The sequence below is a fragment of the Hypanus sabinus genome, chromosome 2 (genome assembly GCF_030144855.1).
Source record: "Hypanus sabinus isolate sHypSab1 chromosome 2, sHypSab1.hap1, whole genome shotgun sequence".
Taxonomy (NCBI): domain Eukaryota; kingdom Metazoa; phylum Chordata; class Chondrichthyes; order Myliobatiformes; family Dasyatidae; genus Hypanus; species Hypanus sabinus.
The window spans coordinates 75,415,978-75,424,276 of NC_082707.1; positions in this window are offsets into that span (position 1 = coordinate 75,415,978).

The window sequence follows — 8,299 nt, forward strand, 5'->3', positions numbered from 1 at the left end:
ATAATATGCTGCACTGTCCTGTCTTCAAATCTAACTCCATTTTATTCTCCCGATATTTCTTCTCACCATTTTAAGTCAAGCAGAGTCTTCTACTTCTGCTTGTAGAAGCAAGATTATCACAATACCTTTTTATTATTGATTAAAATTTTATATGAACATACAAATTAAAATAGAACTCAGCTACTCAACATCTCAAGCAAGTCCCACTATTTAGTAAGGGCAAGGCTGAGCTGATAATAACCTAAACACCATATTTCTGTTTACCCACAATAACTTTTCAACACCTTGTCTATCAAACCTCTACTGACCTCAGCTTTAAATATGTAAAAGGATGTCTTCGAAACATCACCTCCTTTTTAGGTAGAGATTTAAAGACAGATAACACTTTGAGAGAAAAAAAATGTACCAGTTTCGTGTCAGAAACGGGACCAATTATTTTTAAGCATTTTTAAGCACCCTAGCTCGAAATTCACCCACAAGATGAAACATCTGCTGCACATCTATCCTGTCCAAAGGCTTTTTCAGAAGCTTGTATGTTTCAATCATGTCCCCACTCACACTCCATTTCATTTTTAAGCTTTACTTGAGTAAAATGGTTGCAGCATTTGCTTAAGTGATTGAAATACTTTAGAGTGCTTTTAAGTGCACTGTTTATGACAGATCTGTTCATATGTGGAGATGAAAAAGTGAAATTAATGATCACTAACCATGCATCTATAATATTAAATTTTAAACACAAATGTGGAAATAATTCTGCACCAATACACAAAGGCGCTGGAGGAACTCAGTCAATCACGCAGCATCCTAGGACGGAAATAGAGAGTCTATATTTTGATTTGGGTCCCTTCATTAGGACTGGAAAGAAAGAGGGGAGGTTTATCAGTGGTGCCTCACTGTGACGGTGAGCAAGCATGTCCTTTAAGAATAGGATTTTTGTTTTTATCAAGAACTACAAAAGTGAAACCATGTTCACCCATTTGCTACACCAATTTATAGTACCATAAGAATATTTTTCTATCTTTAGTTTGGTCAGCAAAGCTAACTATAGCAAGAAGTTGTTAATCAAATGGATTCAGCTTACTCAAAAAAATTTAAAGATTCTGAAGCCTCATGACCATTGTTCAGAATTCTGTCTTTTTCCTGTAGTAAAAAAAACTTAACCTGAAAACTGAATACTCAAGATGTTCCAATCGTTAGTGCCGGATCACTTACCAGTTATGTTTACAGTATTATAAAGCATAACACACCAAAGTTCTCTACTAAGCTTTGGCTAAGGCTTCAGCAAAATTTTGATTCTTACAGTCCATGATGTGTTCTGTTAGATTTAATTCATGTTTTTAAAATCTATGAATCTGTAAACAGATTTTTCAAAATGTAGTTTTCATTCAGAAATAAATGCTTCTTTAAATATGTCACTGATAGGGATAATATATGATGAATCAAAGCTTTGAATATTGAAATATATTGTCTCTGAAAAATTATTGTATTTCACAAAACTGTATTTCAGATTCAGTTTATTGTCATTTATAAACCACAAATATAATGCAGTTAAAAAATGAGACAACATTCTCTGGAATGATATCACGAAAAAGCACAAAACAGACCACGCAAGAAAAACCACATAACATTCGGTAATCCCCAATCCAGAGTCCGGAGAGGCTGCTGCATATCGATATCGCGCTACTGTCTTAGCACGTTCCCCGGAAAGGAACTACAAACCCATCAGACAAAACTAAAGCTACAAGACCTACACAAAACCACATAGTTACATACAGTTATAGTTAACATATAGTTTCAACAGTGCAGACAATGCCATAATTGATAAAAGACTAACTGACAAAGACCAAATAATTATAACACACAGTTTCCACAGTGCAAAGCAATACCGTAATCTGATAAAGAACAGTCCATGGCACGGTTTAAAAGAAAGTCTCAAAGTCCCGACAGCCCATCATCTCATGTAGACGGTAGAAGGAAGAATAACTCTTCCTGCCATGAACCTCCAGCGCCACAGCTTGCACTCTGGGAGCCCCGACCACAGCCAACTCTGAGTCCGTCCGAAAACTTCAAGCCTCCAACACTGAGCACCGAGCACTTCGACCCCGGCACCGGCCACCAAGCAACAGGCAAAGCCGAGAATTCGGGGCCTTCCTCCTGGAGATTTTTCGATTGCACAGTAGCAGCAGCAGCGAACAGGCATTTCAAAAGTTTCACCAGATGTTCCTCCGTCTCCATCAAATCAGGATTCACACGTCCGCCTCCATCAAATCAGGATTGTACACGGCATCCTACATGACAGATTGCAGATATTCATTCCAAAGTGGCCGCTGCACGCTGCATCGCGCCGCCATCTTGTGTATTATATACACAATATTTGTACTAATCATTGTAATACTAATCATTGTACAATATCATTTTAGCTGAGAAATTGGCTTAATTTATTTTCATATATTCTATGGAGAGATATAAAGGCCTCATTGCTGATTCTGTCTTTAATCAACTAAGGAAATTCATGATGCTGAACATTGGATGGGCACCTATCATTCTGAGGCCCTGTTCAGCAATTGAAGTCCACATCATTTGCTGTACTAATTTATCCTCAAACCCCATGGAATTATAGGGTGCCACGTTGTTCCTTTAGGCATTGAGTAAAGATGTTCAACATGCAACAGGCAACTAAAAAAAACTAGTTAAATCCTGACAATTTTCCATGACAACATTCTGAAACTTACAGTCTTCAATACTCCTGAAATAAGACAGCTAGATCATTCTTGCTGAATTATCAAGTCCCTGTAGAAAAAAAATGTCTAATTTCAAAACTTAAGGTAGAACATTAAAGACTTGAATATAAAAGTTTGCCATTTGTCATCATACATGACTTGCAAAGATATGTATTGGGCGAGGAGTTACACCACTACTTTTTAATAACATTGAAACTGCATGATAGATCACACTCATGTTTTAGTCCCTAAAATGGGAAAATGCTTGAAGCTATTATTAAAGAAGAAATAACAAAGCATCTGGAAAGAAGTTGATCCATCAGGCGGACACAGCATGGATTCAGCAAAGGCAGGTCCTGTTTGGTAAATTTACTGGAGTTCTAGGAGGACACAATGAGTGCAGAGGATAAAGGGGAACAGATGGACATTATTTACTTGGATTTCCAGAAGGCATTCGATAAGGTGCCACATCAAAGACATCCATAAGATAAGGATGTATAGAGTTGAGGGTGATGTATTAGCATGGGTAGAGGATTGGTTAACCAACAGAAAGCAGAGAGTTGGGATACATGGGTGTTTCTCTGGCTGGCAATCAGTGGTGAGTGGTGTGCCACAGGGGTCGGTACTGGGCCTGCAACTGTTCATGATATACATTAGCGATCTGGAAGCTCGGACCACATGTAGTGTATCTAAGTTTGCTGATGACACTCAATTGAATGGAAAAGCAAATTGTGCAGAAGATATGGAGAGTCTACAAAGAGATATAGATATGTTAAGTGACTGGGCAAAGGTCTGTCAGATGGAGTACAATGTTGGTAATCTACTTTGGAAGGAAAAATGGAAGATCAGATAATTATTTAAATGGTGAAAGATTGCAGCGTGCTGCTGTGCAGAGGGACCTGGGAGTGCTTGTGCATGAATCATAAAAGGTTGGCTTGCAGGTGCAGTAAGTTATCAAGAAGGCAAATGGAATGTTGGTCTTCATTGCTGGAGGGAATGAATTTAAGAGCAGGGAGGTTATGCTGCAACTGTACAGGGTACTGGTGAGGCTGTACCTGGAGTACTGTGTGCAGTTCTGGTCTCCTTACTTGAAGAAGGATATACTGACTTTGGAGGCGGTGCAGAGGAGGTTCACCAAGTTGCTTCCAAGAAGAGGGGGTTAGACTTTGAGGAGAGACTGAGTTGCCTGGGACTATACTTGCTGGAATTCAGAAGAATGAGAGGAGATCTTACAGAAGCATATAAAATTATGAAAGGGATAGATGAGATAGGGGCAGGAAAGTTGTTTCCACTGGTACGTGAGAATAAAACTAGAGGACATAGCCTCAAGATTCCGGGGAGTAAATTTAGGACAGAGATGAGGAGTAACTGCTTTTCCCAAAGAGTGGTGTATCTGTGGAATTCTCTGTTCAATTAAGTAGTGGAGGCTACCTCAGTAAATATATTTAAGAGATTAGAAAGAGTTTTGCATAGTAGGGGAATTAAGGGTTATGGGGAAAAGGCAGGTAGGTAGAGAAGAGTCCATGGTCTGATAAGCCACGATCTTATTGTACGGTGGATCAAGATCGACAGGCGGGATGGCCTACTCCTGCACCTGTTTCCTATGTTCTTATCTAAATCAAATGAATCTTTGGAATACTCCTGCTTAAGAGAGCTGTGGAAATTCAGTTAATGGGAATATTCAGGAAAGAGATTTGTTTTTTCTTCTTCTAAACATTAAAAGAATCTTATGACATTTGTGCAAGAAAGGTCACTTCTGATCTTACTGAATTATGCGTCAGACAAGAGGGGCTGTACACATCCTCCATAGTCAAGAAAGCTTATCATTTACTCAACTTTGTGAGGAGGACTGAAGAGAGCCTTCTACATATCTGAATCTGGAAGCATCCAAATATGTACTATAGAAACTGTACTTTGGTGACAGGAGGGCTCCTCAATGGGTAGTTAAATCTGCTGGATGGATTTCCAGCACCTGCCTACCTGCCATCAAGAATATATATATGGAGAGGTGCAAGAAAAAGGCCAGCAATATCATGAAGGATCCCACAATGCAAGATAGTGCTATTGAAACATGGTGTTGTGGGCGGCTTACAAAACTTCTAAATATACTTCTTCTGAATTACTCTCACTGCAATCTGTGGCTTGTAATTTCCCTTTAAGCCACATGCTTTTGAATCATCTTAATGAACTAGCAATTGCACGATCTTCAGAAGGACTCGGCAAACTTAACTCTCAAGCATGCTGGTATGGGACCTTTAACCGGATGAAGGTACATTGCCATGGCCAGAAAGGAGGGAGAGGGGTGGACTCCAAACCAGGCTGAAATGCTGAGGAATGAAACTCCCTCTACCTGGCACCTTGTTAGCATATGTACAATTGCTGGAGAACAAGATTGAGGACCTAAAGACAAGATTGCTGCATGGGTGGGAAATGATGAATTGCTGTATTCTGTTTTTCATGGAGACAAGGCTGACTCCAGACATGCCAGATACATCGGTAAGATCCGTGGGCTTCGTGATGCACCAGATGGACCGGACTGCTAATTCGGAGAAGGCATAAGGTGGGACATCTGTGTTTCATGATAAGCTCTTTGTGGTGCTTGGATGCAACGGTCTTGTCTCAACTCTTGTTCCTCCAGCCTGAAACATCTGGTAATTAAGTGCTGACCTTTCTACTTACCAAGAGAATTCTCCTCCATGATCCTGACCATAGCTTACATACAGCTAAAAGCAGATGTTAAACAAGCACTGGATGTATTGAATGCAACGATTATCAAAGAAGAAACAGTCTACCTTACCCCTTTCAAATCATTGTCGGGGGCTTCAATCAGGCTTGTTTGAAGAAAACTCTCCCCAGTTATCATCAACATATCACCTGTAGCACCAGGGTTTCCAACACATTCAACCTCTGTTACACTAGGATTAAGAGTGCCTACCGTTCCATACATAGATTGCACTTCAGAAAATCTGATCACTTAGCTGTCCTCCTCCCACTTGCATACAGGCAGAGGCTAAAGAGCAAGACTCCAGAAATAAGGACAAAAAAGAGGTGGTTGCAGGAGGCTAAGGTGTGGCTACTGGACTTCTACAACTTGGTAGACTGGGCTGTGTTCAAGGACTCATCAGAGAATCTGTACGAATACACCATGGTTGTCATGAACTTTATAAAAGCAGTCATAGTTGAGTGGGTCCCAACAAAATAATTCAGAGTTTTCCCTAAACTGAAGCCCTGGATGAACAATGAGATCCACGTTCTGCTAAAGGCCAGATCAACAATATTCAGGTCTGGCGACCAAGTGAGGTCCAGGTAGGATCTCTGGAAAGTCATCACATGCGAAGTGGCAATTCCGGACCAAACTTGAATCACTGAAGGATGCTCAACAGCTGTGGCAGGGCTATCTCCTCCTAGAAAGAGAAATCAAGCAACATAGGTGACAACAAGGTTTTGCTCCCAGATGAGCTCAATGTCTTTTATACTCAAATTGACCATCAAAATATTGATTCACCTTCAGAAACCCCCACAGCTCCTGATGACCACGTGATTTCCGTCTCTGAGGTTGACATGAAAGAATCCATCAGGAGGGTGAACCCACGGAAACCATCCAGTCCAGACTAGGTACCTGGCAGAGCATTGAGGATCTGTGCTGATCAACTGGCTGTGTCTCTAACCTCTCACTTTGGCATTTGTAGATACCCACCTGCTTCAAGCAGGCTTCAAATATACTGGTGCCTAAGAACATGGTAACCTACTTTGATTATCACTCTGCTTTACTCGCTTTATACTTATGACTGTGAGGCTAAGCACAGCTCCAATGCCATATTTAAGTTAACAACAACACTGTTGTTGGCCAAATAAGGGTTATGAAAAATGAGCACAGAGGAAAGAGACTGAAAATCTGACTGAGTGGTGCCACTAAAACAACCTCTCACTCAATGTCAGGAAGACCAAGCCGATGATTATTGACTTTAGGAGGAGGAAACTCATCTGGGTATCAGAGGTGGAGAGGGTTAGCAGCTTTAAATTCCTTGCTGTTATCATTTCAGAGGACCTTTCCTGGGCCCAGCACACAAGTGCCCTTACAAAGAAAGCACGGCTGCACCTCTGCTTTCTTAGAAGTTTGCGAAGGTGCGGCATGTCATCTAAAGCTTTGACAAACATCTATAGGTGTGTAGTGGAGAGTATCTCCTGGCTGCAACACAGCAGGTACGGAAACACCGATGCCTTTGAATAGAAAATCCTATAAAAAGTCGCGGAGACGGCCCAGATAATCACAGGTAGAGCCCTTACCGCAAAAGAGCGCATCTACACAGAGTGCTGTCGTTGGAATGCAGCATCCATCATCAAGGACCCCCACCATCCAGGTCATGCTCTTATCTCGCTGCTGCCATCAGGAAGAAGGTGCAGGAGCCTCAGGACTTGCACCACCAGGTTCAGGAACCATTATTCCCTCTCAGCTATCCGACTGCTGAACCAGAAGGGCTAACTTCTCTCAACATCACTCGCCTGCTCACTGAGTTGCTTCCATAGCCTATGGACTCACTTTTAAGGACTCATCTCATATTCTTGATATTTTTTGTTTGTTCATTTATTTATTATTTCTACTTTTTCCCTTTCTTGTTGTATTTGCAGTGCTTGTTTTTTTTACGTTGGATGTTGTCTGCCCTTTTAGGCAGGGTCTTCCATTGATTCTGTTATGTTCCTTGCTTTTACTGTGATTGCCTACAAGAAAATGTCCTTTGATAATGAATTTACTCTGAACTTTGAACAAACTCTGCTCATGAACTCTCTGTCCTACTGCCATTAGGGAAGAGGATATGCAGAATTCACACCATGAACACCAGAGTCAAACAAGTTACTTCCCTTCCAACCCGTCAGGCTAATCAAACCTCTACTCATTAGCCTAGCACCCCCCTCTCCACCACCACTACTTTATCATTTCCTGTCAGTTATCATAAGTAGCATCACTTTATGTCAGTCTATGTGCATAAGCTGATCTTATGTATTTATATTTATTGTGTTTTTTATGCTTCATCAAATCATGTTTAATTATCATTCAGACCACATGTGAATACAGTTGAATGAGACAGCTTTCCTCTGGGGCACAGGTGCATAACAAACATTCAAGATGGTGAAAGAGAAAAACACACACGTTACGCAAGAAAACACATGTATAGTCCAAGCAACATTCAAATTGATGGTACAGCTCCTGGCAATTCAGCCTGCCATTCCATCGAAAACTGGAGGGCAGCACTGACAGGAGAGGCCAGCTCCCACCTGAGCAGGGACTCCACACTACACCACCTCCAGCATCGCCTCACCTGGACTGCAGCAGTAGGCAAGCCCGGCTGAGGCCCTGTCCTCACTACAACTGTGGCCATGCTGCTGCCTCGTTGCCTGTCACACCACCAAACAAATGAAACGGGCCTGCGGCATCTCACATTATTAATGTCCAACAGGGACTTGAGATCTCAAGAGAAACGTCCAGGACAGTCTCTTACGGTTACATTGCACTCTGCTTTCATGCACCAACTCCAACGTCTTCGAGTAGCAGGCAGCAGCACGCTCTGCACCCAGGTCGG